General features: G+C 36.0%; 1 protein-coding gene across 3 annotated transcripts in view; it reads left to right on the forward strand.

Annotated features, from left to right (window-relative positions):
* The window catches only part of NLGN4X (neuroligin 4 X-linked), a 171,013-nt gene that overhangs the window by 27,328 nt on the left and 120,654 nt on the right, over window positions 1-23,031 (forward strand). The window contains exon 1 of one of the 3 annotated variants that reach the window (XM_072137860.1): window positions 8,299-8,434. The exons of the other annotated variants lie outside the window; for them this stretch is intronic. The gene's annotated coding sequence lies outside the window, so the exon portion shown is untranslated. Of the gene's footprint in view, window positions 1-8,298; window positions 8,435-23,031 lie in introns of those variants that run through there. 3 annotated transcript variants of the gene reach the window in all.

The raw sequence follows: 23,031 nt of genomic DNA on the forward strand, positions 1-23,031 counted from the left end.
AAACTGAGTGCTTTAGTGCTTCACCTAGAGTCACCTGAGATAAATAGACCAGTCAACTACATGTTTATTAGAAGAGATATTATGTGGACTATTGTAATCTACTGCTAATGAGGCTGTAAACCACAAAAAACCACACATTTTTCACAACACGAACCACAAACTGAAATATTTTACATTCTTTGACCAGTTTTTTTGGTGAGAAAAAAATGAAAAATATTGTCCCCATAGTCTATTTTGGGTGTTTCAACATTTTTAACTATTTTATAATGCATATTTTAGTTGTAGATTTTCTCCCTTTTCCTACTATAATGTTTAAAGTGCATGTGTATCTTTGCACATCGGGTGTGGGTGCATGGCGGGGGCTCACGGGCTGAGCTTCTCCATGGCCAGGAAGTCTTGTATTGCAATTACCGGTAACACTCGCGATCAGTGCTACACTACCGGTACTCTTACCGGCAGCTTCAATAAGATGCAGGCACTTTGGAGCCATGTTGGTGAAGATTGTCATTCCCTGTGACAACATCGGGGGGCATCGATCAGTTGATATGACAGCCTCGGGTCTTTCGAAGACCCGAGGCTGTCTCTTTTTCACCCATTCATTACAATGTGCGATTTGCACATTGTAAAGAATGAAAAGGAAAATCCCCATGTTAAACTATACTGTGGTATGGCAGTATATGATAGGATCAATCAGACAACCTAGGTTTAAAGTACCCTAGGGGTCTGAAAAATCGTAAAAATAAAGATAAATAAACAAAAAAATTGAAATCATCCCCCTTTCCCTAAAGTCATATAAATTTAAAGTAAAAGTCATAAGCATATTAGGTATTGCTGGATAAAAAAATACCACATGTATCAAAATGTAATAAGAGTTTTTCACTGTGTTAACCCCATAATGAATAATAGCGCCCAAATTCAAAAATGGTACTTGTTTGCCATTTTGAAAAATATGAAAAAAATTCAATAAAGAGTGATCAAAAGGTTGTACTGTTCTAAAAATGGTAGCATTGCAACGTTATCAAAAAAGTCACAAAAAATGACGCCACCCACAGATCCGTTCACTGAAGTATGGAAAATGTATCAGTGCCGGAAGATGGCAAAGCAAAAAAAAAATGGAAAGGAGGTTTTAATTTTTGTAAATTTATTAACATTATAAAACCTATACAAATTTGCTATCTCAGTGATTGCACAGACCCAGTGACTAAAGTAGAAATGTCATTTGGGAACACAGTGAAAGCTGTAAAATCCAAGCCACAAGAAAATGGTGCAAATGCGTTATTTTGCCATTTTCACTGCATTTGGAATTTTTCCCTCCTTTCAAGTACATGGCATGGAATATTAAGTACCATCATTGTGAAGTGAAATTTGTTACGCAGAAAACAAGACACCATAGAGCGCTTTACGTGTAAAAATAAAAAAAGTTATAGATTTTTGAAGGTGGGAGTCAAAAATAGAAATGAAAAAAAGGGCCATGTTGTTAAGGGGTTTAAAAAGCGAAACACTAAAATTATCATCTGAAAAACTGTATAAATGTTTTACTATAGCAATTTTTTTTGCCTTTTTTCACCAATTTATACTTAATTGCTTTTATTAATATGAATTAGGTCTATTGTGTATTTTCTTTTTATCTAAACTGAAACTAATTCTCACAAAATAATAATGTAATTCAGAAATATCTAAAGAGAAGTGTTACCCCTTGACCAAATTAAAATTTACTTCCAAAGGAAAAGCTAGAACATTTGCATTTTCTTTTAAAGCAAACTTTTGTGGAAAGGCAAATTACTAATTAGGAAAAATCAATGCATATAGAAATAACATTGGCCCGAAGCTCATTCATAAAAAGCGCAACATTTGATTGAATCCTGAAAAAAGTAAATGAGAATAACAACTTGTAAAATAATGAAGTTACATAATTCAGAACATTGCTAACAGCTCAAATCATTTGAAGCCTGCAGCAGAAAGTGTTGATAGCACAGGATTATATGATTTCATTTCTGGGTAAAATGTGAGTATTTTATAAAATTGTAGTTGTAGGCTAATTTCAATCCTGCTCTGGGACTAGCCATTGGTGGGAGTGTTAGAGCTGTTTTTGCTGAATGTATGGCGCAATATATGCAACTATATGCTTATAAAGGTGGATTATAGGGGCAGCATGGTGGCTGGGTGATTAGCACTTCAGCCTTGCAGCACTGGGGACCTGGGTTCAAGTCCCAGGGTCAACATCTGCAAAGAGTTTGTATGTTCTCTCTATGTTTGCTTGGGTTTCCTCCCACACATACTGGTAGGTTGATTAGTTTGTGAGCCCCATTGGGGACCAGGACCAGCTTGGCAAACTCTGTGCAGTGCTGTATAATCTGTGTGCGCTATATAATTAAAGAAATTATTATAAAGGTTATAATATTTTCCACTTAATGTGTGAAAAAAAGAAATTGAGCCTTTTACCAATGCCATAATATTCCTTCCAGGAAGTAGGGAGGGGGCTGAGCTCTCTCCATACATTGAGGGTCACTTTTTTGGCTGAAGGTGATTGCTCGATATGAAAGGTGCAAGTCTCTCCTTGACTTCCAGGCTTGTCATTCAATCTGATCAGTAACCATTACAGATTATTAGTAAACTCCCCATAATCTGCAATACAGCAGATACAGTAGATCAGAACCCTAGGGTTCATAAAACTTCAACTAAATGAAAAAAGTAATTCACAAAATTTCATTAAAAAAAACCCATACATGTCCATTAGAAAATGTCCCAAATTCACTGCATTTGGAATTTGTTATTACTTCCCTTTACACTGTATGGATTATTTAAAAATGCTGACACCAGGAGGTACAAATTGTTACACAGAAAACATGCGGCTCTGTGCACAGATAAATAAAAATGCTATGGATTTTTGAAGGTAACGAGTGAAAAATGGAAATTAATAATAATAAAAGTTTATTAACAAATGTAAAAAGTATAGGAAGTAGTTACATATGTCCTTAAAACATTTATTCTAGAATATTTTTTTGGGAAATGTAAAGGTGTTTTCTGGTCCTTGATTTGAACAATGGGTGAAAATGTACACATTTACATTTACTTCTAACCCACCCACTGCAATTTATTTCACTGTGCTTTCAAAGTTGCATTTTTTCATCACCACAAGTAGTAGGGTGGATAACCATATGTTAAATCAGTGTATTGTTAAATACATACTTATGATGATTGAGCTTATGTTTTGCTTGGGTCAGTCCCTTGACCAACTTCCTTGCCTATTCACAAAGTTTCTTTTGTGTGCACTGGAATCCAACTTGCCTGACATTCCTATGATTTGAGAATGAATGGGGAAACTGGCATCCGCTTCACATGTGGCTCCCTATGCTATTCAAGGAGCAAATTTCCACTGAGCAAGGTCCTTAGTGAAACTTCTTGATACTGACCACGGCATGATAACTTATATAATCTGTTTTGTTATATAACTTAAGAGTAACTAAACTTAATTCTAAAATACAGAAATGAATATTGCAGGTGATCATGTAAATAATGTAAATGTTCATTAACCCATTAAGGACCAGACCCTTTTTCGTTTTTGCATCTTTATTTTTTCCTCCCCACCTTCAAAAATCTATAACTTTTCTATTTTTCTATTTACAGAGCTGTGTATGGGATTGTTTACTGAGTAAAAAATTGCACTTCATAGTGATGGTATTTAATATTCTATGCCGTATACTGGGAAGCGGGAAATAAATTCCAAATGCAGTGAAAATGATGAAAAAACGCATTCTCGCCCTTTCTTGTGGGCTTGGATTTTACAGCTTTCACTGTGCGCCCAAAATGACATGTCTACTTCATTCATTGGGTCAGTACGATCACAGTGATACCAAATTTGTGTAGGATTTATAATATTTTCATACATTTACAAAAATTAAAACCTCCTGTACAAAAAAAAAATTCTTCATTTTGCCGTCTTCTTGCGCTAATAACTTTTTCATACTGTGGTGTATTGAGCTGTGCATGGTATCATTTTTTGCAACTTTTGATGACATTTTCAATGCTTTGATTTTTAGGACTGTGCAACCTTTTGATCACTTTTTATTGAATTTTTTATATTTTTCAAAATGGCAAAAAAGTGCCATTTGCGACTTTGGCCACTATTTTCCGTTACAGGGTTAATCGCAGTGAAAATAACGTTATTATATTTTGATTGATTGGGCATTTTTGGAAACGTTGATACCTAATGTGTTTATGATTTTAAATGTTATTTATATGTATATGACTTCTAGGGAAAGGGGGATGATTTGAATTTTTTGTTTTTTTCATATAATTTTTTTTCCTTTTTTTACTAGTTTTTACTATTTTTCAGACTCCCTAGGGTACTTTCACCCTAGGTTATCTGACTTATCCTACCATATACTGCCATACTACAGTATGGCAGTATATGGGGATTTTGCACATCATCTATTACAATGTGCAAATTGCACACTGATAGCCTCAGATCTTTGTGTGACCCGAGGCTGTCATGGCAATGGATCGCCGCTCCCCGATGACGTCAAGGGGAGTGACGATCGGAGCCAAGAAGTTTTTTTCAATGGCTCTGGAAGCTTTACTGGCGGCGATAAAGGGTTAACACCCGCGATCGGCGCTATCACCGATCACGGGTGTTAGGGGCGGGTGCTTGCTTCATTGTGAAGCAAACACCTGGTGAGTATGAAGAGGGCTCAGCCTGTGAGCCCTCTTCATACTCACCGGTATGCAACAATACTTGGTCCTTAAAGCCTTTATCGGAGTATATTTACAGTGCCAGCTTTAACTGGTTACCAGAGTGATAAGGCAGCCAAATTTCACATTTTCAACTATAATTTGATTTTCAAAGTTACAAATAGTTAGCCAGTACCAGAAGTGTCTTGCAGCAGATTACCCCCTTTCTCTTGTAAGAACACATGCACACTCGTTATATGAATGATTTCGTGTAGGTAGCTATTTAAATTGTACAGGCGACTTAAATGGGTTGTTCCAAGTTTTCAATATTCCCTATCGTCACTGCACCACCGCAGACGATGACATAACCCAACACCTGGGAGCGGAGTCTAAGTGGCAACCGGTTTTCACCAGAGCCTGCTGCGAAGTGGGTCAGACTTGCTGCAGTGTGGTGCCACCAGGTTGCTCTACAGGTGCGACTTTGTCCGTGGTGGTAGCCAAGGCATAGTACAAAGTCGTGATCGGGGACAGGCAGCTGGTCGAGACAGGCAGCACAGCATTAGAGTTGGGGATGTAGCGTTAGGTCTGGACAGGCAGCACAGGATTGTAGCCAGGAAAGGAATCAAGGTCACAATCGGATAATTGCAAAAGGCATGGAACAAAGCTTTCTCTCAGGCATAGAAGCACAAATATCTGGCAGGGGACACAGAAAGAGGCTAAAATTTAAACAGAACAGGTTGCCGGCAGCACCAATTATCAGGCTGGCTCTTTAAATCTCCCGAAGCCAGCACCCGCATGCTCTAGGAGGCGGGGACGTGCATGCCGGACCATCGGAGCCAGCGCTGGATCAAGGCGCTATGAATGAACCAGCAGGGGTCCTGGGGAACAGAGAGGGGCACGGTTGCATCTGTGACCCGGGACATGGGTCACAGGAGCACCCGTGACACCTATGCACAGGATAGGGAATGACAAGTTATCCCTACCAATTGGGGGCCATTTTCTCACTAATAGGTGAAGCAACAGGATGACCATGCATCATCAGCAGTGTCAGATATTGCAGAGCAGTCAGCAGTTTGAAGTTCATGACTTGTCATCTCACATCCTCTGGATTGGGGATAACTTGAAAACTTGGGGCAACCCCTTTAACGGTAGCCTGATACCAGAATGCATTTTGGTGACCAGTACTTTGGACAGTTTGCAAAAAAATATTGTCATCATCTGGTATGGTTTCTCAATTCCAGTGAGGAAGGAATAGGGTAGGTAGAAAAGAGCACAGGGACTCAAGTGCAGCGGTAAGCACCAAATTAAAAAAATATATATATTAGAGAGTCTCATCTTGTGTCTGAGTGAATAAAGCATATTGGACTCAATACAGAGTCAGTAAATGTTGAAGATGGTCCTGATTGCCCAAAGAGACGACAAGTGACACAATTGTTAGGAAAATGTGAAAACACAATCAGAAATCTTATTGGCAATAAGGTGTTGCATATAACAGAGGTATTTCTTGGAACAATCACTTCTTTATAATTAGGACAATATAATAAAGACATGATTGTTCCAAGAAATACCTCTGTTATATGCAGCACCTTATTGCCAACAAGATTTCTGATTGTGTTTTCACATGCCATCGTAATGAAACACACAAACCCACCCATTTTAATTAAAAAGAGAACATGAATAAAAAATAAGAAGGTAGTGTTACAGTGTTAATTGAAATTTTTAAACTTCAGAGAACATCAGAGAATGAATTTATAGAAATGTTTTTGTTGCCTGTGGCTATTTCAGTTTAGACCACTAAGTAATGTGCTGGTAATATCATCTAAACTGACAGCAAACTAACTACTGCATTAGCCTGTCATGCAAAAGTGATGTCAGGAACAAAGTTATATATATATTAAATGTGGCAGTGTATACTGTGCATTAGGATTCATTTATAGCCATGGTACCAAGACTGAAAGATGTTTGATATAATAATTGGTATTAGACAAGGGCACATTGTGAGTGGGAAACATGCAAAATCAGTTAGAAACCCAAAAGATTGCATGACAGATGGGCATTGTTGTACTTAGAAGTGTTTTACAATTATAGTGCTAGATATGGCTGGAAATTACACATAATTTTTTTCAGTACAGCAAAATAAACACACATCGAAACAAAAACTAAAGGGAGATTGAAGAGGATTACAATGTAATACAATCATGTTCAAAGTAGTCATCATCCCCATCTTTATATTCTTGTTGTGCAGATTCACAGGATGAAGTTCCATTGGGCCACCTACTTCACCTCTGCGATTCATTGCTTGAAAAAAAAAAAATAAAAGTATGGAAATGCATTTCCCGAAAAGTGTTGATTGTGGGGAAGAAATAGTAACCACATTGAGGGGCATCCATTATTTTTGGAGCAGGTTGGCACTAGAACCATTATATATTATATATTTTTCAGTGAGATGTATGTTTGTGGCACAATGGATTAATGAATTGGTGCAAAGACTCCATAGACCATCTTCTAGTTGGGTGATTTTTGCACCACAAAAGGCATCAGAAATTGTGTCGGAAAAATAGAAGTGCAAGAAAACGAGTGGACTCACAAGCGACACCCAAAAATAGAACAAGTCAAAGAGTGTCGGAAAATACTAATATCATGGCACCAACACTTTATAAATTCAGGTGCAAGAGGCGCAGAGAGGATTAAAAAAAACACCAACGGTTTTCCATTTTACAGGCCGTAATAAATGCCCCCCATTATTTTCTGTAGTATGCAACTGAGTTGCTGTTTGGATTCTATGAACCGTTTTGTACCGATGTACATGGCCATTCTGTGTACACAAATGTTTACTCTTTTATTTTAATGTTTTTTTCTTTATATTATCTTTTATTCTGGTTTGCAGACATTTAGTTACACAGTTTGTTGATAGATGGTGAGACTTCTGTTGTCTCTGTTTATATTTCTCTGGTGGCCCTTACAGCCAAAGGCTGACCATACCAGCAGCGCTGCCAGGAGACAACGTGACATGTTTCTTTTCTAGCATTGCTCCTTCTTTATTCTTGCATTTTACAGGGGTCACAATGGTCAGACAGCCACTGATCTAAAGTTTATGGCATATTTTAGTGATATTCCATTAATGTCTTTCCTGATGAAACCTCATTAATTGTGTCTGCAATCCAATGTCTCCTGTGATAAGGCACAGCTTCATCTTTTTGGTGACTGAGCTGGAGACTGCTCTTTGAAAATCTGTTATTCAAACCCAGCAGGACAAGAGTGACTCTGGATATTACAAATATCACAACTTGTGCACAACTACCGCAGAGAATAAGGCAGTGCTCTTCAGTGTACAACTATATTAACCATAAACAATGATTTTCTATAAATCCTCTCCACCTAATCCTGGCAGGTTCTATATATAGGTTAATCTGATGTATTAAGTCTGTATCAAGGTCTATACATATAAATCACATATTGATTAGGAATATAGTTCGCGTATTTCAAAAAAAAAAATGTAAAAAGATTTTTTAATTATTAGGTCATCAATAATAAAATCTACTCACACAAAGTAACATTTGTAAAGGAAGGAATTGTTACACCCTTCCCCCATTCTTGCCATACACAGGCACACACACTGAAGCTTCTGTTTTAGGCTGCTGTGTTCTGATCAGTCCAGTGCACAATTACTGCAGAACATTCAACGACAAGTCTTGTGGATTTATCATGCAGGAATTCACACATTTGCTTGTGAAGGAGAAAAAGGCATATCTCAATAAATAAGGTAGAGTATGATTGAGTATGATATTATCTCTATCTTTGATCAGTCTTGTTTTCAATGACTTGTCATGTCTCATAATCGCTATGGCTGCAGATTAACTTTCATCACTTTTTCTTGTTTCTTCTGCTTTGCTATATATGAAATTAGTGAAATGAATTATTATTTTACTGTGCAAATCTTAGGTTTGGCATCAAAGGGAATATTTTGATTCTATCAACAGATTTGTTTTTTCAAATGAGAGCTTGCTTGGGAAATAAATCTTTTTTTTTAGAGATTAGATTATCTTCTTCTTTTTAGCTTCATATATGCCTTTATGAGTGCAGTAATTCTTATTGTTTCAATTTTTGTAACACAATTATGTATTCTCAATATATTTTAGTATCTTTATATCTTTGAAATATTAAAATATCTTTATTTTAATATCTTTATTATGTAATATTTGCTAAATATTAAGAAGACAGGGTCTATCTAGTTTTATCCGTGAGTGACAAAAAGATATTTCCATATAATTTTTTTTCTCTATCCTTTTTATTTCTTATAATTTCTCAGAATTTGGCACTTTATACTTCCACACTGATTTGAAATCTCTTCTTACCTTGCACAAATATACAGAGAAAAATAAATAATTTTAAGGTGAAAAATTTGTGAATCCAATGGTATTGTTTTTCTGACTGGTTTATTTGTCAGAAAGTTCCTTCTTTCATTTCTTATTTCTGCCCTGTGCTTAGTACTACGTGAATGAGTCAGAGGAGCATGAGTCACCATACAGGGAGAGAAAAGGAGGCAATAGTATTTGTGCCCGAATCAGTCTGTAAGCTAAATGATGTACATCTCGTTGTAGCACGATGGCTTTCCATTGTTATTTAGACACAATGACACAAACACTTGATTATCAGAAGTAAAAACATCAAAGATGATCATGCTAAGCAGGACTTTGTAGATGTGATGGTCATATTGTTCAACATTTTTTAATGTAAATCTCTCTAATCATTTTCCAAGAATATGAAGTGGGTAAAATGGACATTGAAGTCTATATTTCACAGCCAATTTGTTTTAGTCAAGCATTTGTTTTTCACTGATCCTTGTAAACTATAGTCTAGAGGGGACATGTATTTTTATTTTTGCTTGTTATTTCTTTATTTTTTAAGTCTTTTAGTGTTTCTGCGACTTTTCACTGCAATTTCTGCTGTTGTTTTTCAAGTACACTTGTAACTTATATGTGTCATTGGCATTTGAAAATGTAAAATTGTAAAATTGTAAAATTTTATTGGCCTATTCTGATTTTAGTAGGGATCAGTGGACAATGTAATTATTATGAGGGCTGCCAAACTCTTCCATTATGGCATGTGCTGAATCAATGTCTTTTGGCTGACTTGCAGGAAAAGGTTAAGTCCCTGTGGAGTACACAGGCAGATTTAATTTACTTTTTCACATTACATAGGATTGAAGCTAAGCTATGTATGGAACAGAAGCAGCAGTAGAGTCAGGTTTTGCCTGACCCAATAATGCTTTACAGGTGACTCCTGCCCAAAAGTGGGTTTTACCCTGTAACTGAGATCTTTATAGATGCTCTAGTTACATTGCAAAGTGTAAACTAAAGTTAGATAAGAAATAACATCTCAGGAGTCCTAAATGAAACATATTATGTAAAAACACCCACAGGAAAAACAGGTTTAAAAATTTCAGTTACGTAAAAAAAAATGGCTACACTGATACAACAGCATCCCAATAGTAGTCCTGTTTGCTTGAGACCTCATGCTATAATGCTCTTGATTTGCCCAAATGAGGGTTCAATGGAAGGGAAAGCTGTGTGGTTCCATCTAGTTTGTGTTTTTGGAAGAATTACATCCAAACATAAATGTTATGCAACAGAAAAGGTTGTCGTTATTGAATTAAATATGGTTTGTGTCTTCCCTTTGGTGCTTTGTGTATTTATTGTAGTGGAGCGGATTAACTAATATTGTCTAATATTATGAATAAAACCTTAGCAGATTTTTCAGACTGAGGCTAGATTCACACGATGTATGCCCGCCATACCGTAGTATGGCGGGCTTACATCAGCACTGCGTAGAGGAGCAGGGGATTAAGCGCAGCTCACCCTGCCCTTCACCATAGGAATATACAGCGCACAGCACCGTATTAAGTGGAAGAGTAGGACATACCCTATCTTTCTACGGACTACGGAGTGGTGCAAGGCCACATATGTGCAGCACTGTATCTCTCCTGCACAGGGCCGTGAGACCATAAAAGTGTATTGGGGACATATACACTGTGTATATACGTCGGCCATATATACTTTCCCCATACGTTCGTGTGAATGCAGCCTGACTCATGTTGTATGATGAATCTTAGAACAAATGGTGTAACTTTACATATATATTATGCACACAAAAAAGAAATATTGAAATCTTTAATAAAATTATATCACACATTTTATTGTTGGCACTCTAATAATTTCCATTAGGTAGAGAATAATGTGTTATAATTTGTATTTTTATAATGTGTTTTATTTGGTTCCCAGAAAAGCAGTATACAAAATAAATGCCTACTAAGTAAATCTACAGACTCAATTTATCAAAAGATTTCCTTTAGGAAAGCAACCACTGCACTAAAAAAAGAAAATGTCATAATTGTTGGATTTATACAAAATACGTTAAAAAATCTGCAATGTCAAATTTATAATACGTGTTTAGAATCTGTAGCTTGGGAATTATTGTTGAAATCAACCAATGCAAAACAAAGGTTGTCTTGGACCTAAATTGCCCCCTACTTCCTGTCACTGGTTACATGTAAAAAAAAGCGACATCAGGAACTGGATGTTTCTTGCATATGTTTTTATCCTGACCTAAGGACGAACAAATATGACAAACAATACATGCAAGCAAAAGAAAATATATTAGTAACTGTACAGAATGAATAATTTGTTTGATATGAGGGCTCCAGATTTCAGAAGAAAATCTGCAGATACATACCCACTGTGCTATTAAAATTGTTTAATTGTGGGCCACCAGTAAGGGCGTTCTCTCTTGACCTCTATGGTTACACCCTTTTTACTGCTACACATCTGTGCTTTGGTGTGGAGAGATTGAGAGGCTACTCCCTTTTGTAATGGCCCTGGTCTGAAAAGTAGCTGGCCCATGAGATACAGGTGCTTCACAACAAAGGATAATGCAAATGAATGACAAAACACTGTCCAAGGTCAGGGCAGACATCATACTCACATAATCTGGGGACATGCAGAGATTCAAAGCTGGCAACAAAGAATTGTAGGCAAGTGACAGGGTCTTATACAGATGATATGATAACAGCGATGGGGTTAGAAATCAAGCCAAGGTCTAAATATGTGGAACTCAATGAAGAAGAATTAGACATCATGCAGCAGAACTAGACAAACTAAGACCTTTATCTAAGGAGGCTTTCTGTGGGAGAAACTTTGAAAATCGCCCACAGATGCAGGGGCCTAATTGGCAGCAGACTTTGAATTATATATTTCTTAAATGGTTTGTGAACTCTAGAAATAAAGTTCACATAACTCAAACCCAAGTAGGCAGATGGCTGGCAACAGCCATTGAATAAGAAGAAAATGAAGTATACCCTACTGTACATAGTCAAGCTTTGATTCAGTACACACTTCCTATTCCTCTGTATTTATGGAACAATGCAAGGAAAGCTAGCCTATAATGGTAACTAATTTTCAGTTCAATAACTAAATACACATTTTTCTTTTAAAAATAGTTAAAACAACTGGAGAATATTTTCCCATAGTTCTATCTATCATAGTATATTCAGCTATCAATGTTTATTGGCATGGGACTTACAAGCCTTTGTCCATACCTCTCGGTAGTCTTATAGTACCCTTCACTGGATTAATAGCATCCCATGGAGAATTTTCTTTTGGTATAGTTTCAGACTGCTATCATCAGCTTCATACAATGCCTATTTTTGTAATGATACATTGAATAACATTATTTCATACTGGAGCATGCCAATGTATTTTGGTTCCAAAAACAAGCAGTTTTGTCCCAAATGTTAAATTAATTTTAAATGCAACAGATGGTGCTTGATATCAGTGTATTCTATTGTTTTCAAGTTGTATTCCTATTTATTTTTAAAGTTTTCATTGGTTAATTGGAAAATATTCATATAAGGAACAATTTTTCATAGGCAATAATTTACAATAATGCGTTCATGTTAATGGAAATCGAAAATATATTTTAAGTATTTAGAAATTGGTGTTTAATACTACAGGGTGAACCACAAACACATACACTGACAAACACAGGTTGTTAAGGAATATAACTATAAATAATCAAATCTTTTAATCTTTTGAACAGTTTCACTGTTTTAATCTGCAGTCTTGTATTAAATCGCTTAAATATCTTCATATTTGAGATAGGATTAGTACCACTTATTAAAGACTTTCTACTCCTTCATAATTATTCTTTAGCTATCCCCACATGTGACATCTCAAAAAGCTTTACCAATTATAATTTTAGATTAAATGCAAATAAGTTAAGAAACATTGACTCATTTCCTAATGTTTCAACAGGCACAATATGTTAAAGTCCATTTATTTATTTACTTACTAAATGTTTGTCTTTTTACCTTCTCTAAATGATGACTTCTGTACACTACAAGACTATTGAAATTGTATTCAATAAATTCCCCCATGAAATGTCAATCAGAAGTCTGTTCATCCTTTTCCATTGACTCTTTAGAGACAAGTTCTTTAGAAGGACTCCGGCCAATGTATTAAGAGACAGCTGTTGACTGTTTCAACTTGTTGAATGAACTAGCAGAAGACAAAACATCGAGATGGAATTTGAAGCTTATTTACATGAAAAAACATATAATAGTTTAAAGTCACTGCAATTTTTTATGGTTCCAGAAGGAAGGTAAATTTTAAATTCTCAGAGAGTGTTGGACATTTTTCTAATAAACTTTATTATGAACTTTACAGCCCTTACTTAGCAACACTGGAATTGAATGTCCATAGGAAAGCCTGTTTTCAACCCCTATAATGTATGTTATTTCAGACTGAATATGGGTTACAGCTTTAGGCTACAAGTACATGAACGTTGTTTTCACATTCATGTTAATGGATCCATGCACAAGAATATGTTTCATTCGCAAAAATATGTGTCATCCGCATATTGTGCATACTTGTGGATAAGTTGCTATCTGACTTAATTATGCGATCCTTAAAAGGGATGGACCAAGCTAGGAACATTATTTGACAGTCTTCTCTTTTATTTTTGTGGATGCGCAAAGGCAGATGACATGAACACATGGTCTGTTTTTATGGACATTTGGCTCAGAAACTGGCCACAAAGTTGTTTGCAGCCCTGATAACTGCACGCGTTCATGTGCAGGTAGGCTTTGATTTCTGCCTCTACTCTATTGATGACTACAGACATTTACAGTTCTATTCAAACCCTTTCTTCTCTCTTACCTATAATGTAAGTTTAAATGTGCAAAAGAACCACAGAGATTCCAGAAGTTGCGTTTCTGGAAAAATATCTTGATTTTAATGACTGTTGGTGACATTAAGAGGGACCCCCTACTGAATTTCAGAATGAAATTATTTTAAAAGTTACATCAACGGCATTCACGCAAGTGTTATTCAGAAGACTTCAGTTCATTATTATTATTATGATTGTGATTATTATTATTAGAGGTTTTTGTGGTGTTGTATCATTGGTGTATTAATCATTAATGCTGCAGGATAGCTCCCACAATGGTGACTGTTGCCATTTATGATATGTTTATTAGAGGGTTTTTCTCCAATACTTTAGTTGTATATAAAATAAAATTTAAGTTTAAATGAAGCCGAAATGCTTTGGGGATGTTACTCTTGCTTCTTTGACTAATTTATTCCCTCACCTAAACCACTTATTACTCACTTCTCTTCTACTTCAGTGCTCCCCTTCCGAAAGCAATGATACTCCGGAGCTGATAGTTATTACTGCTCCAAAATTTCAGCAGACACTGAGAAAATTATTTTGTATTGTCATACACTGACTATTTTAATAGATCATATTTTAAATATATCACATGTTTATTTTTGTTTACTTACCGGTATGTGTATATGCATTCAAGAAACAGGAGGTTGATTACTACTTTTAAGTTTTTTACATTATCTTATACTTTTTTGTATTTTTTTTATCTTCTTGAACAAACATCTCATTGAATTTTTAAGCATATTGTATTTCATATTCATATGAATACATCCTTAACCCCTTCCCGACGCAAAAGATTGCACAGTCCCAAAAATTATAGAAATGAAAACGCCATCAAAATTCACAAAAAATGACACTACCCACAACTCCGTACACCAAAGTATGAAAAAGTTATTGGTGCCAGAAGATGGCAGGAGGTTTTAATTTTTTTAATTGTATGAAAACATTATAAAACCTATACAAATTTGGTATCCACATGATCGTACCGACCCAAAGAATATAGTAGACATGTCATTTGGGATGCAGATTGAAAGCGGTAAAATCCAAGCCTACAAGAAAACGTCGCAAATGTGGTTTTTTACCATTTTCACTGCATTTGGAATTTTTTTCTTGCTTCCCAGTACACGCCATGGAATATTAAATACGGTCACTATGAAGTGCAATTTGTTATGCAGAAAATAAGCCATAACACAGCTCTTTATGTGGAAAAATAAAAATGTTATAGATTTTTGAAGTTGGTGAGTGAAAAATGGAAGTGAAAAACTAAAAAAGGCCAAGTCGTTAAGGGGTTAAAATTCATGCCAATACAGCAAGTTTTATGTCTCAACTGTCTTGAGTAAATAGAATAGTTGTGCAATTAAGAGAACCATTACTAAAGTTAAAATATTGTATTGTTAAAGATACTGAAAGGAAAATATGTAACCAATGATTTCAACCAATGATTCTTTATGGAATAATTGAAAATAGAAATATTTTCACCAGTCAGCTTAGTTATGCTGTTTCTAACAGCTGATCTCTTTACTTTGGTTACACAGAGCTGAATTTGGTAGGCACTAGAGATGAAATGAAGAGCAGTAAAGGATTAACTCTGGGAGGAGATTCCTGCCCAGCTGCCATGGTTACAGACTTTAACCAGCAGTGTTTGCAGATACTTTGTGTTTCTTGTTTATAAAGAGTTGCCTTTGAAAATGTGTATGTGTATAAACTCTAATAAGAATAGCTATAAGAATAGCCTTCTATATTAAATGTTAAAATATCTACAATTTAGGTGACAGTTTTTAGCAGCTCTCTTTGAAGTTACAAGTTGTAAATTAAAAAAAAAAATAAAAAAAAAGGTTAACAAAAAGATAATAACAACATTCAGGATGCATATACATAATATGGCCACATTATTCTGTTTTTAGTTTCAGCTTGTATTGTTACACCACAATACAATTGATAAATATGTTGCATGATTTTTTTTCTTAAACAACTGAATTTCTTGGTTTACAGATAAATATTTATTATGATGGTGAAAAAAAACTTGACAGCTTGCCCAAACAATAGTGCGAGTAAGTGTCATAGTAAATGATATTATAAAACATAGTTATATACCTATTAAAGATGCAAAAAGGACAAATCAAATGGTACAGAAGGATTTAATTCCCAATATTGTTTTCAAAGTTATTTCTATAAAAAAATTGCATTCCATAAATAAATAATGTGACATGCGCCATTTTACATTTCAAAATAGGTATACAGTGTATGCATGAAATGTATATCACAGATATATGCCTGCATAATTATTTCGGTTAAAAATATAGGTTCATTTAGTTTAAACAAATAAAACTAAAACAAATTGTGATCAAAATAAAACTTAACTTTTACTTAATATTCATAAAAAATTGCCAACAAACACAACAAAAACCATGAAATGCTTATGGAAAGAATCGGACAGGAGATGGCACAGGCTGGTACTTGTTGCAGTTATACACTGTTGGTCCACTCTGGATAAAGTTTTGGTGTACCCTGTTAAACATATGCCCCACAAATAACTTCTACCATCACATGAACAGTCTCAAAACTGACCCTTGTACTTAGTGATTGTCTTACAAACATAATGAAATGGTCCCCAGGGGATATACACATGCATTGGGAAATACACCAAGATGAAAAATATCTGCATCAAAGATGTCTGATGATAACTAGTAGATAACTGCATCAAAGATGAAAAATATCTGCATCAAAGATGTCTGATGATAACTAGTAGATAACGCTTGAAAGACAGCAATGCACAGTGGTAACATTGCCAATAGCGTGCAAACGGCATATTGCGTGTGGAGTTTAGATGCTGGTATATCTACTGTAAACTCACTATGATCCCACCTGGAGAAAATGACCTCACTTACGTGTGCTGGATGATGTCAATTTCATATGCAAGAGCACACACTGTTGAGTGATAGCGGGTGGGATCAGCCGGTTACAAAGGTAACCAAGATGCTTTAGTCAGATCCATACAGTAACAGTCAGCTGATTGTGCTAGATTTCACCATAAATAAAGCACTTCCCCATTTTAAATGCATAGCGCTAGGAGAACTAATCTATATCCTTGAAATTTACTGCATAAAGGGATAGAATCAGACTAGATAATGTAATTGACCCCATATGTCCTGGTAATAAAAGGTCAACCCTTCTCAGGTCTGAATGAACAATACATTACCAAAATATTTAGTACTGTCATCAATTGGGTAATTGTAATTCCAGTATGTTGTCTTGGGGGTTTTGAGAGAAGGCGGACAATACACAGGTCTGGAATTATGGCCGCCATTATTTTGCCAAAAGTATACTGAATGTTCACAGAAATGTGCCAATTGGCCTGCTGTATTTGTATCTTTTGTCTTCTATTTATTTCAGATAATTGTTTATGGTTGATACTGTAGCTGAATTGTGGTTGCTGATCAATTATGTATATGATATATGACAGCTAATGGTAACCTTTAAGAATGGGGGAGTGTTATAAAAATGGATATAGCTAAAATGATAAAAACTTCTATATTCTGCTCTATTTCTTCTATATAACTGCTATATTCTTTCATGGGGATGTTGACATTCTTGTGACATTAAAATGGTAATGGAAGTTCAATTGTTTCATTTAAATACAGAACAGAAACAAGTATAACAAATGCTAGGGAAAAACAATAACATTTGACGAGCATTGTGAAAAGAACTAAATACAATGAGATAAGATTTACTCAAAGATAAGTGAAACAGAAATGTTACATTAATCAAATCTAAAGCAGCAGTACGTCTAAGAAGCATAAAGAGGATAATAGAGGAAGCAGAGGAATGAAAGAAAACAAGGTCATTCCAAAGAATATGGATTATGCAAAACAAACATCCTAATTACAAGAAAGTAGATTAAAAATTTGAATACATAAAAAAATAAAATAACATAACCCTATGCCAATCCTAAAGTGGGAACTTGCTTCTATATGAACTGCACTTAATTCATTTAAGCCTGACTCCCTACCATAAAATTACCTTAAGTGCTGACTTGTCACTACCGGGTAATTCAATTACTATAGTCCATATTTTAGATTATTACAAAATGTCCTCATCCTCTTAAATGGACAATATATTATTATGGCTTTAAAACAGAAAAGTAGTTTGTCTTAAATAGCAATTTCACTTATTGTAAATCCTATAATTAATTGTGTTTGCACCCATTCTAGACTTCCACTGTATGTTTAACTCTCTCATCACCTATAAACTAAACATTTAATATTTAAAGGGGTATTCTCATCTGGGTTTTCACCTTTCATATACATTTATTGCTTCAATTGGATTTGCATTTAACAAAAAATACCTGTGTAAGGAAAATGTAGCCATGCCCAAAGTAACAAATCGCTTTTGTATATTAAATGAACCTGTGAATTGAGTGCATGTCCTACAGCCACCCAGTGGTAATGACTAATGCTGAGCAAATCTGAACTGCAAAGTCGCCAGTAACATTTAAATCAATGTGGCCATTTGATGGCACTAGTATTCAAGGAGGATCATCACCATCACCATGATGGTGGGCAGCAAAAGCACTCCCCAAAATAGTGGCATGCAGCCTTGCTGGCATGTTAGGAGTTTAAATGCCATTGTTGACTTTGAAAAGTGCCAACACTAATGGGTGTTGCTTGTAGGGGTTTGAGTCGAGTCCTGTACCTGGACCATAAAAGATTGTAGAAATTCTAATTTTAAAGGATCTGCTGAATGCTGAATCAAGGTCACCAGGAAGGGCTAAACTATATTTACACAGTTAAGTGAGATGCTTAGATTATCATAGTACATGGTTTATTGACACTTTCATTTAGATTCTGAACATTCTACTAGCATTTGACACATAGAAAAGAGAAATGAGACAGAACTGAGATAATACTGATTATTTAATCTTATTATCAATGACATATTATGACAGACATGTTGAGATTGAGCACCTCGACCCCTTACCGACATTAGACTTACCATATATACTCGAGTATAAGCTGACTTGAGTATAAGAAGAGACCCCTAATTTTACCACCAAAAACTGGGAAAACCTATTGACTCGACTTGAGTATAAGCCGAGGGTGGGAAATGCATTGATCACAGACCTCCCCAGTATATAGCCAGCAAGCCCCCAGTAGTATATAGCCAGCAAGTCCCCAGTAGTATATAGCCAGCCTTCCCCAGTAGTATACAGCCAGCCTGCCCCCTGTTGTATACAGCCAGCCTGCCCCCTGTAGTATACAGCCAGCCTTCCCCCTGTAGTATACAGCCAGCCTGTCCCCTGTAGTATACAGCCAGCCCAGCCTTCCCCCAGTAGTATACAGCCAGCCCAGCCTGCCCCCTGTAGTACACAGCTAGCCCAGCCTGCCCCCTGTAGTATACAGCCAGCCCAGCCTGCCCCTGAAGTATACAGCTAGCCATTCCCCTAAAGTATACAGCCAGCCCAGCCTGCCCCTGTAGTATACAGCCAGCCCAGCCTGCCCCCTGTAGTATACAGCCAGCCCAGCACGCCCCCAGTAGTATACAGTCAGCCCAGAGTGCCCCCAGTAGTATACAGCCAGCCCAGCCTGCCCCCAGTAGTTTACAGCCATCCCAACCTGCCCCCAGCAGTATACAGCCAGCCCAGCAGTATACAGTCAGCCCAGCACTAAAAAAAAAAATTATATTAAAGGAAACCTACCACTTGAAGTGGCAGGTATAAGAGGGAACTACCGAGCACCAGCTCAGGGTGAGCTGGTGCTGGAGCTCATTTTTGTTAGTGTTTTAAACTGCAGTATCGTGGTTTAAAACACTTTTTAAACTTTATGGCCGAAGCTGCTTCAGCGCAGGGAGGTACGCGCTCGGCGCACCATGGAGGTATGCGGCTCTCCTTCACTTCCTATGTAGCCGCGTGCACGGTCGCGCGCATGGTAAGTGCCGAGCGCGTACCTCCCTGCGCCGAAGCAGCTCCGGCCATAAAGTTTAAAAAGTGTTTTAAACCGCGATACTGCGGTTTAAAACACTAACAAAAATAAGCTCCAGCACCAGCTCACCCTGAGCTGGTGCTCGGTAGTTCCCTCTTATACCTGCCACTTCAAGTGGTAGGTTTCCTTTAAGGCTGTGAAGAAATATGGCCGCACCCTGCAGGATGTTACCGAAGACAGAAGAAGACAGAAGACAGAAGAGGAGTCGCGCTGATATCAGGGGAGCCGCGCTGCGCAACGGGGCTGCCGGAGGGTGTATATATAAGTTTTTTTTTTAAGTGCTGGGTTGCTGTATTGACTCGTGTATAAGCCAAGTTGAGGATTTTCAGCACATTTTGTGCTGAAAAACTCGGCTTATAAACAAGTATATACGGTAGTAGTTTGTCACTGTATCACATCTGTATTACACTGTGTTAGGTGAAGAAGAGCTTGAACAAGCAATCAGAGCATCGCTTGTTAAAGCCAACCTGTAAAAAAAAAAAATTAAAACACTTAATAAAGTAGTTTTATTGAAAATAACTTATTATAGTGAAAATCAACACCAACATTCCCTATACACATTTAATAAAGTACAAAAAAACACAAAATCATGAAAAAAAATATAACAATCTGTACAATTAATCCGTAATATTATTGGACCCGCCAGCTAAACACTGTAAAAGCAGACCCCAAAAAACGTGAACATTTTTCATAAAATCCCTTTACAAAAATGTTACAAAAAGGGATCAAAAGAAGTTATGTGCACCAAAATGGTACCACTGAAAAGGACAATTGAACACATAAAAAATTAGTCCTAAACCTAAACTTTGTGTCTCCATAAAGATGGCTATATGAAAATAAATGAGATTTTCCCTGTATTATTTTTCATCAGTAAAATTGTAAAAATATGTAAAAAAAACTATATAAATGAGGTATCACCATAATCATAGTGAACTATAAAATAAATATAATATATTATTTTTATGGTATGGTGTATTATCCCCCAAAAATACACAGAAACCAGAAAGGAAACCAAAAACATTTTTCTTAATAATCAACCTGATGATATTTGTTATACTCTAAAAGTGCTTCTTTCTTCACCTTTTAGACTTATATTTTCTCCTAATTTCCTAAGCTGACATTTATTAGAAAATCCACAGCAGTTGGAATGGGCCTGGGATGGGAAGGATGTTATACCTCAGGGATGTGTTGTGCTGGTGCATTAGCTATAATTTTTAATGGTATTAGAATATAGCACAATTATAGCACAATTAGTCACGGTCCTGGTCATGGAAGAAGCCCCTTAACACATGTGGCATATCAAACAGCACTTGAAAAATTCCCCCATTCTATGTGCCCTAAGAATTCTCTCTCTCTACAAGATCCTTATTCGCATACATACTGAACAGTCTTTCTCTAATATGCCATTTATGTTTCAAAATGAGAAAGAGAGAAATTGGAAGCAGAAACTCTAGTTCTCTTCATGTACTGTCTTTGAGGAAAGATCATCTTAATTAATATCCATGTGTCCTTGTGAAAAATCTGAAGTTTTAATTATTTGAGGTTATGGTCCTTATATCTATTTCTGATTGTAGAAGTATCCAGCTTAGCACTATGCCCTTTAGCGTTAATTGTCTCTACTCTTCAGAGTCTGCAGTGTAGAGACCTATTTGTTTTCTATGTGTTCATATATCAAATCTTGCTTTGAATTGTCAAAAGTTTTATAAAACAAAAGCCCACACCTTTGAACCTCAACAGCTAACCACAAGGTTATTTTATCATCAAATAGTAGAAAAAAGAAGATGGCGCCGAGCAACACTTCAACCTCTCAATCTTAGTTCCAGATGAAGATTGTATAAAAAAACGGATGCTATCTACTATTTCTACTGTATGGTGATATAACATCCGTGTATCGATATGATGAGCACTAACAACACCACCACTAGGGCAGTACTTAAAGTTCTGCTGTGGGAGACACTGTCACAGCACTAGATAAATATAATACAGTATATTTAACCTGTTATGTCATCCTTATTCACAATGTAAAATAATGTCTCCTTTGTGTATGTGGTTTCAATCCTATACCATAGAGAAATGTAAGCAAGCGTAACCCCTTCACAACTGCTATACGGCTAAATATGTCCTACTTGCACATACCCAGTGCAGACAGCAGATGAATAGACATCATGACAATGGACAATTCAAATGCCTATATATTCTGAACCATAGCACCTAAAACAACATCCCTTGGTCTTATAAGGGTTAAAAAATAATTAGTGTATTATTTTCATGTAAGGTAAAACATAACCCCCCATGTGTTTCCCAATAGTATTAAAGTTATTTATCTGTTTATAGTACCTGCAACATCCGTGACAAAGTCTACCTCTGTGAACAGAATGCAGCTTAGGTGGCCTTATTATTCTCTCTGTGTTTTAGTTCTCAGTTGCCTGTGTGAACATGCACTTAACTTGCAGCTTGATCTGGAGTTGATTGCACCAAACCCATAACTTTTTTCATGTACAGAGCTGTGTGTGGGCTTATTTTTATTGACCATTGAGTTTGCATAAAGTGAAAAAGGGAAACACTTAAAGTTCACGCTATTAAAAGCTCATTTTAATAGCGTAAATTTACACTGGAATGTATTGAATTTAGAGAAAGATTGGGAGGATGAGTAAGATGCTGACGAAAAATTCAATTTGGGCAAGATAAAGGTTCCAGGGCAACATATAAATTGGATATATTTATTGTTTTTATTTTTAAAATAAAAAAATATTGGATTATACTTTCTAATTACAATATTTCTATGAACAGGTTGTGCAGGATAATTCATTGTATTTGAGTTCAGATATGCAAATCAGAATAAAAGTCATTAATGGCTGGTAAATTCCAGATAAATATACCATCATGTCATGAATAAACTATAAGTACATTCTGAAACACAAATGAAATGTGTGAAATGTACTGTTATCTGATGTAACAGACTAACACATTAATAAAATGCAGTAGCCCATAGGGAATATGGTATCAAAGCTTTCACAAAGTAAGCAAAAAGCAGCTGACAGCTCGACAATTCCAATGTACCTTGACTTTTTCAGATATGATAGGAAATAATGCAATGATATTCTATTATCATTCTTTAACTTATGTTTAATGTGTTTTGAGAAACTATTCCTCACATACTCTA

Source organism: Engystomops pustulosus, chromosome 2, assembly GCF_040894005.1.
Source record: "Engystomops pustulosus chromosome 2, aEngPut4.maternal, whole genome shotgun sequence".
In the NCBI taxonomy this organism is placed as follows: Eukaryota; Metazoa; Chordata; class Amphibia; order Anura; family Leptodactylidae; genus Engystomops; species Engystomops pustulosus.